This window comes from Salvelinus sp. IW2-2015, linkage group LG8, assembly GCF_002910315.2.
Source record: "Salvelinus sp. IW2-2015 linkage group LG8, ASM291031v2, whole genome shotgun sequence".
In the NCBI taxonomy this organism is placed as follows: domain Eukaryota; kingdom Metazoa; phylum Chordata; class Actinopteri; order Salmoniformes; family Salmonidae; genus Salvelinus; species Salvelinus sp. IW2-2015.
This window is the reverse complement of record NC_036848.1, coordinates 5,756,704-5,764,626: the sequence shown is the minus strand read 5'-3', so window position 1 is coordinate 5,764,626 and position 7,923 is coordinate 5,756,704.

The window sequence follows — 7,923 nt, the reverse complement described above, 5'->3', positions numbered from 1 at the left end:
TAATCGTTCCCTGAGAAAAATACATAGCGCAATGGGCTAATCGGCATGAAAGACTGCCCAAACTACAGATATAGAACATAGTACAGTATATCTCTATGGCCCAAACACTCTGTCTGCATGCGTGTGTAACTGAGTGTGTGAACTCCTGTGACAGTCATAACATGTGAATCCTCGGCTGAAAAGTCTGAGAAAGGTGCCAGACTAGCTAAGTCTCCATGCATGCTCCTTCTGCATGATCAACTCAGCCAATACGATCCTCTGGATGCCTTTTGGATTCATGCCTGGCAGTCAAGCATTGTTAACCTATCAAGGGAGGGAGTCAGGAGGCCCAGCCCTCCAACCACAGACAGACACTGATCCTCCCTAAGAAAAGCCCTCTGATAAGACATAGGTTGTGCAGCTGGATACTATCAGTTTGTCAAGCATCCTGCAGTCCGCAGCAGCAAACGAGAGCAGAGGGAATGATGTCTCTCAGGCTTTGCTTTCCTTTACTCCAATGACTCTAGGTTGTTACTTATTAGGAGTCGAGATGATGAGTGATGTTACCCCACCTCTGCTTTATACATGAGACGGCTTGTTGGATGTTTTGTGTTGGAATGTGCGTGCACCGGCACTCACTTGCCTCTGAGCCAAATGGCAGCGATTCTATACAATGCACAATTTTCTGCTGAAGGGAGGTCATTACAGGTTACTGTTATGCAGTGTAATTTGGATTCAGTATAATGGAACTATTGTATGCTAGTATCCTATAATTGTGTCAAATGTGTGCATATAATATCCCTCTACACCTCGCTCCGACTCCAATCTTCTCTGACATAGTACTACAGCGTTAAAAAAAATATATATCATGATAATTGATGATGAAGTATGAAGTCTTTGAGTCTTGTTTCCCATTTGCATATTTATGGACATGTATAAGAATTTCCAACTCATCTGGTGGGCGTGTTCTGGCCCGGGGCAAAGTTATGTACAGTCAAGCAGCTGTCTCCTCCCGTTTGCTCTTACACTCAACACAGAAGGAGATGCTATAGCGATGGAACATGGCTGATCAAAGCATACATTGTCTTTACATCAAACCCAAGGAAGTCGGAGCTGTGTAGCTCCATACGGGCCTGATGGTGAAGTTTGCCAAAGAGGGGCAGTGACTGTGGATATCTGGGCATATGTTACAGGAAGGAAACAACACAGATATTCAATATTGAATTGAGTAAACTGCAATGTCAGATGAGTTCAGATCAGATCAGTGGCTCTACCCAGTCCACCATACTGAATATTCACAGCTTTGTTCCAACCACAGAAACTACACGGCTTCCCAGGGTGGATCATCATGGAGCTATGGAGGTTAAAGAAGCAACCTGTGTTTTGGTTCAATGGAGAGCTCATCCAACCCCTGAGCTCAAATTATAAATTCACAAATCAAAAACTGTGACTGATTTAGTCCATGAAAACATGATGGTTGAAAGACAGATGCCTGTGTTCACGTAGCAAGCGATGTGCCAGGAAGAAAGCCAGTGAACATTTTCCATACTACGGCAGTTTAATCACAAACGAGGCCACATCATCTCCCAACATGTGGACTCTGGGGAGAGGAAAGACGTGAAGCAGATGGTTTCCTCATCACACTGTTGGTCTTCCTCAGGCAGTTGGGAGAGCAGCAACCGAGACCAAAATACACTAAATTAGCTTCCTAGGTGAGTTGAGGCTAATGACACGCACTGAGGAAAAACTAAATTAGCTTCCTAGGTGAGTTGAAGCTAATGACACTCACTGAGGAAAATCTAAATAGCTCTTAGGTGAGTTGAGGCTAATGGAACGACTGAGGAAAAACTAATTAGCTTCCTAGGTGAGTTGAGGCTAAATGACATGCACTGAGGAAAAACTAAATTAGCTTCCTAGGTGAGTTGAGGCTAATGACATGCACTGAGGAAAAACTAAAATTAGCTTCCTAGGTGAGTTGAGGCTAATGAACGCACTGAGGAAACTTAAATTAGCTTCCTAGGTGAGTTGAAGCTAATGACATGCATTGAGGAAAAACTAAATTAGCTTCCTAGGTGAGTTGAGGCTAATGACACGCGCTGAGGAAAAACTAAATTAGCGTTCTATGTGAGTTGAGGCTAATGACATGCACTGAACAAAAACTATATTAGCTTCCTAGGTGAGTTGAGGCTAATGACACGCACTGAGGAAAAACACGTGAATGGAACACAGTCAAGTTTATGATGGAGAAAACCATAGAACACGCCAACCCAACTGTAACATGACTGCAAAACAAGAACACCACACAAACACAAACACACACACACCACACCATCAATCAGCAGCAAAGCGTGACAATGCCTTAGTCTCCCGTAACACCCCCAGCCAACAGTAGGGGATGCTTGACTGCAGCAACACTACACAAAATAACTTCAGAGGGGTATCCACAGCCTTTTGGATAAAATAATGGAAAAGGATATAAAAATTGTATTTCATCACTGTTTTCTCAGCATATTATATTGCAGAGATTTCCCCCAGAATCTGGTCAAACCACTTGTGAATGTTACATTGCTTAGCAGGCGAGATATACTGTACAATACCCCTCCTCTCGGATCCCATTATCTCCAACTGAAATCTGAACACACCTGTCCCATATAACTGTTATCTCCCTTAGCCAAAAATAATTGAACTACTGAAACAATGGCCAGTCGCCAAGTCTTAGTCTTGCTGTGTGCTATGTTTTAAACGTGCTGTTAGAGGGTCTGGGATGCTCTGACTCATACCTGTTTGCTTCAACTTGATTTCCATTCACATAATGGCTGAGATGCCATACTACAGAATGGTAGAGAAACTACAGGGATGCAGAAGTAATGAGGAAAGGCATTTCCACACATCTGATGTGGAGCCTACTGCTCAGACTGCAATTCTGATTGGCGGAGTGTTGGCTTCTCCTCGAGGGCGTAAAGAGATACAGTGGAAATGTCTCCTATACACATCTGTTCTCCTGTTCTAATGAGACAAGGCTTGTTTTGAGTCCCGACCGGTAGAGATTCACCCACATGCCAGCCCTTTCAGCAACTTGTCATAATAGGTCAATGCTTTTCATTCAAGAGTCTTCGATTTGATGCTTTGCGGCCCATTTGTTGTAGTGTATCATGGACGGAAAATTGGCAATGCATCCAAAGCATTTGCCGGAAGCTTTGTACCATAAGCTGCATGTTGTATTAATTATTAGGTCTCTGTGAAGTGCACATATCACCCCACTCACATAGATACATATGATATAATTCTGCCTCTTCCGTGGAAGAATCCATGATATAATGAATAGTCTAGTTGCTGTTACTTTTTTCAATAATTCAATAATGTCTTAGTAGGATATTTATTATGTATTGTTACAGGGAACGGGACATATGTATTTTTAATGTAATTTTTTAAAATAGGCGGTAGATCTGCTTAAATATTGCAGATAGATTGTGGCTTCCATCAATGTAATTGTCTGCATCATTTCCAATCCACCATATATATATACATTTTTTGTAAATATATATACAGTACCAGTCAAAAGTTTGGACACACCTACTCATTCCAGGGTTTTTCTTCATTTTTACTATTTTCTACATTGTAGAATAATAGTGAAGACATCAAAACTATGAAATAACACATATGGACTCATGTAGTAACCATAAAAGTGTTAAACAAATCAAAATCACCTGGAATGCATTTCAATTAACAGGTATGCCCTGTTGAAAGTTAAATTGTGGAATTTCTTTCCTTTTTAATGCGTTTGAGCCAATCAGTTGTGTTGTGACAAGGTATTGGTGGTATACAGAAGATAGCCCTAAAGGGTGGCTACTTTGAAGAATCTCAAATATAAAATATATTTTGATTTGTTTAACACTTTTATGGTTACTACATGATTCCATATGTGTTAATTCATAGATTTGATGTCTTCACTATTATTCTACAACGTAGAAAATAGCTAAAATAAAGAAAAACTCTGGAATGAGTAGGTGTGCCCAAACTGTTGACTGGTACTGTTTATAAAATATTGTTTTATTTTTTTAAATATATTTTCCTTTACATATGTTACCAATACATGCCATATTAAAGGTGAAGTCAGACAATAGTATACTTTCTGTATGCTGTGAACAACATATTGTGGCAACGGTAACAATAAAAAATACAAAACAATGTTTTTGGCATCAACTATCATATATCTGTTTTTTGATGAGATGTTAAAGACCCCTTTTCTCTCCCTCTGCACAACCTGGCCCGCACAGTGCAGGAAAGGGAGTGATAGAGGGAGAGGGAGAGGGAAAGGGAGAGAAAGAAAGGGAGAGACATAAAGAGAGAGAAGAGAGAGGGGAGAGATATGATAACCCTGGGCCCCTGAAAGGCATCCTTTCTATCTGCCATCGCTGATGATAAGCCTCCCAGAGAGGGCCTCTCAGCAGGTGAGCGTTATTAAGAAGTGGATCTGCCAAATCCCTTTACTACCTTCATCTGGGAGTGATGAGGTACTGGAGATGCCACGGCACCACCTGCTGGCTGGCCCTCAGCTACCCTAGGCGGGGAAAGGGGGCGGAGAGAGAGGGTTGGCACCCACAGCCGGGAAATGAAAGACATCCTGCTTTGCCCTCTTTCACGCTCTCACACACACAAAATGCCATATTATTATTGCATTTTTTATTTATCTAGGCAAGTCAGTTAAGAACAAATTTGTACTTAAAATGACGGCCTATCCCGGCCAATTGTGCACCAACCGATGGGACTCCTGATCACAGCCAGATGTGATTCAGCCTGGATTTGAATCAGGGACTGTAGTGTCGCCTCTTGCACTGAGATGGAGTGCCTTAGACCACTGCGCCGCTCGGGAGCCCGTTCTTATTAAATGCACAACGTGTGACCAAGAAAGGTTTTGTTGTTGTGCATTGTTCGGTGGTAATATCACTACCAAAGACATCTGCTGTCTCCCTAATCGTGCTCCATCTCTATAAAACAATTGGAGCCTAAATCATGATGGATAATATGTCAAGTCGCGTTGATAATGGATAGTCCTGTTCCAATAAAACTCCTGCTATGGAAGTGAACTTGGCTGACTTGACCGCCATGAGTGTGTTTGACTGCTCCCCTACAGTCCAGCTGCCAGGGCTGCACACACGCACAGGGCAGGCACGGTGTAGCCTGTCCTATCCTGCCCTGGTCTGGTCTGGTCTGACTATAGAGAGATTTACAGCTCTGCAGAGGAGGGAGGGGTGACAGAGCATTGAGGAGCCATGGACTTATCTACCCAGGGATAACCTTCTTCTTGGCCCTGCTCCATCCTGTCTGTCTGCAGCTGGTCTCGGTTAGGAGAGATTTCCATTGGTCCATTCCTGAAGGACAGACTTGATCCGCCACGTTATTGGAATTGGGGGCAATATGGGTGAGAACAAACGAAGTGTGAAATACATGGAGGGATGGGTCATTTGATGAGGACACTGTTGGACAGATTCACAATGGATATTCATTGTCTCAACGAGGTACATTGATAACAAATGGCCATAGGCCTAACTCTTTTCTAATTGATAAGGAGACATTTCTCAGTGACTCAGCGCTTCTCTACCTGGCTTTCTCCATTGACACTGGAGGAAAGAAAGGAAGGTACGGTGTCCCAGAAGGGTTACGTGTTATTCAGATAATTCATCCCACCATGAAGTCAGAATGTCACAAAGAGCAGTGACCTGTGAAAGGGTTAAGCATTATAAATGAGTGTCAATGCCAAGATCTTGGGTAGATCAATTACTGAGACAAATACAATCCAGTCAGAGATGAGATTATTCCCCAGGAAACCTGGATACGCCCCAAAACTCTATAGAAGAAGAGGTGAACAAACTAACACGGCCCACACAGGCTTACAGAAGAATAAACTGGCACGGCCCATACAGGTTTACAGAAGAATAAACTGGCACGGCCCACACAATCTTACAGAAGAATAAACTGGCACGGCCCACACAGGCTTCCAGAAGAATAAACTGGCATGGCCTACAAGCTTACAGAAGAATAAACTGGCACGGCACACAGACTTACAGAAGAATAAACTGGCATGGCACACACAGGCTTCCAGAAGAATAAACTGGCACAGCACACACAGGCTTCCTGAAGAATAAACTGGCACGGCCCACACAGGCTTCCTGAAGAATAAACTGGCACGGCACACACAGGCTTCCTGAAGAATAAACTGGCATGGCACACACAGGCTTCCTGAAGAATAAACTGGCACGGCACACACAGGCTTACAGAAGAATAAACTGGCACGGCACACAGATTTCCTGAAGAATAAACTGGCACGGCCCACACAGGCTTCCAGAAGAATAAACTGGCACGGCACACAGGTTTACAGAAGAATAAACTCTTATTGACTTCACAGGGAGAAGATTACAAGCCAAACACATTCAGTAGAAGTTGTGATAACCATGTCCCGTGAACTTTTAACTTCCTGTCCACTGAGCTGTTGACCACTTGATTTGTGGCTGTCAAAGGGGGTCACGGATTACATGGGGGAGACAGACAGAGACAGAGAGAAAGGGAGAATAGAGAGAGAGAGAGAGAGAGAGAGAGAGAGAGAGAGAGAGAGAGAGAGAGAGGGAGAGAGGGAGAGAAGGCAGCCAGGGGCTGAGATGAACAGGGTAGGGACAAGGTGAGAGGTGAGAGAGAGACAGAGCACGGCATCGATAATGAACTGTATGTTTCATTGTGATTTAGGAGACCCCCCTTAGTATGTGATTGGTGAAACTCTCCATTTGTATCACAGGAAGTCCAATCATCCTGAGCCTAATTTGGTAATTAAATGCTCGACTCAGCTCTGCTGGAGATGTGGTAGCACTGTAGCCCAAAGTGAAAAGGTTATCATGCATCACACTGCTGGGTTCTGTTCAACACTGGCAAATGGAGGAGAGTATTTCCACTCCTGATTTTTTTTTAGATCATTAGAATGATGGGCTGGCTCACTGTGAAACTGCAAGTAAATATCATTGGCATCTTTATGAATTGAGATGTGGAATGCATGATCATGCCATCCCAGGATGGAGTGGAATCTTAAGAATGTGCTTTCAGGGTGCGCATAGACCATAGCCATTATTGAGTGGTCTCATTGTGTGAGTGCATAATGCTCAATTGAATGTTCATGGTTGATAATGCCTTTTTAATGATGTAGGCCTGAGGTGAACTGCTCCAGCTCTTTACGGAGCAAGTTGGTAGAGCAAGTTGGTTTCTGGTGTAGTAGTTCTATCTGCCATCGATTTTAGGTCAGCAGGCAAAACAAGACCTGATCCCTTTACATACAAGTAAAGTTGGATCAAACACCCAATGATACTTTGATCTTCAAATGGACCTGGTCCAGGACAGCACCACCACAGCATTACATAGCAGTTACACGCTCAAAAGGACAGCCAGGCCCAGTTGATGAAGAGCAGAGCTGAGGGGCCTGATTTGGTATGCTGCTGCCACTTAGCTCTGGGCTAGCTGGGGTAATGACCTAAGATATCTAAAGGAACTCTGTCCCTGGAGGAGTGAGTGAGTGAGTGGGTGAGTGAGAGAGAGTTAGTTATTTAGTCCCAAATTGTCCCTAGCATGTTGTTTTACACGTGTTAAGTCCATTGTACAGATGACACAGAGAGTGCATGCATTAATATCAGAGCACATGGTGGGTTGTCTGCATATCAGTTAGACAGCGTACTGACAGCAGTGTTCTGGGAATGCAAGACGAGCCCACTCATGTAAGGTGAGACCTCTCCTGTGCATGATCTCTTTCATAGCATTGTTCCCCTGTCAACCCTCACAGTACCACAAGCAGAGGGCAGGCATGGCTTTATCTGTGTTGGTAGAGAAAAGGAGGATGAATTAATGATAAACTAATACCAAAATAACGTTCAGTCTAGAAATGGACGTACCCTGACTGTCTCTCTT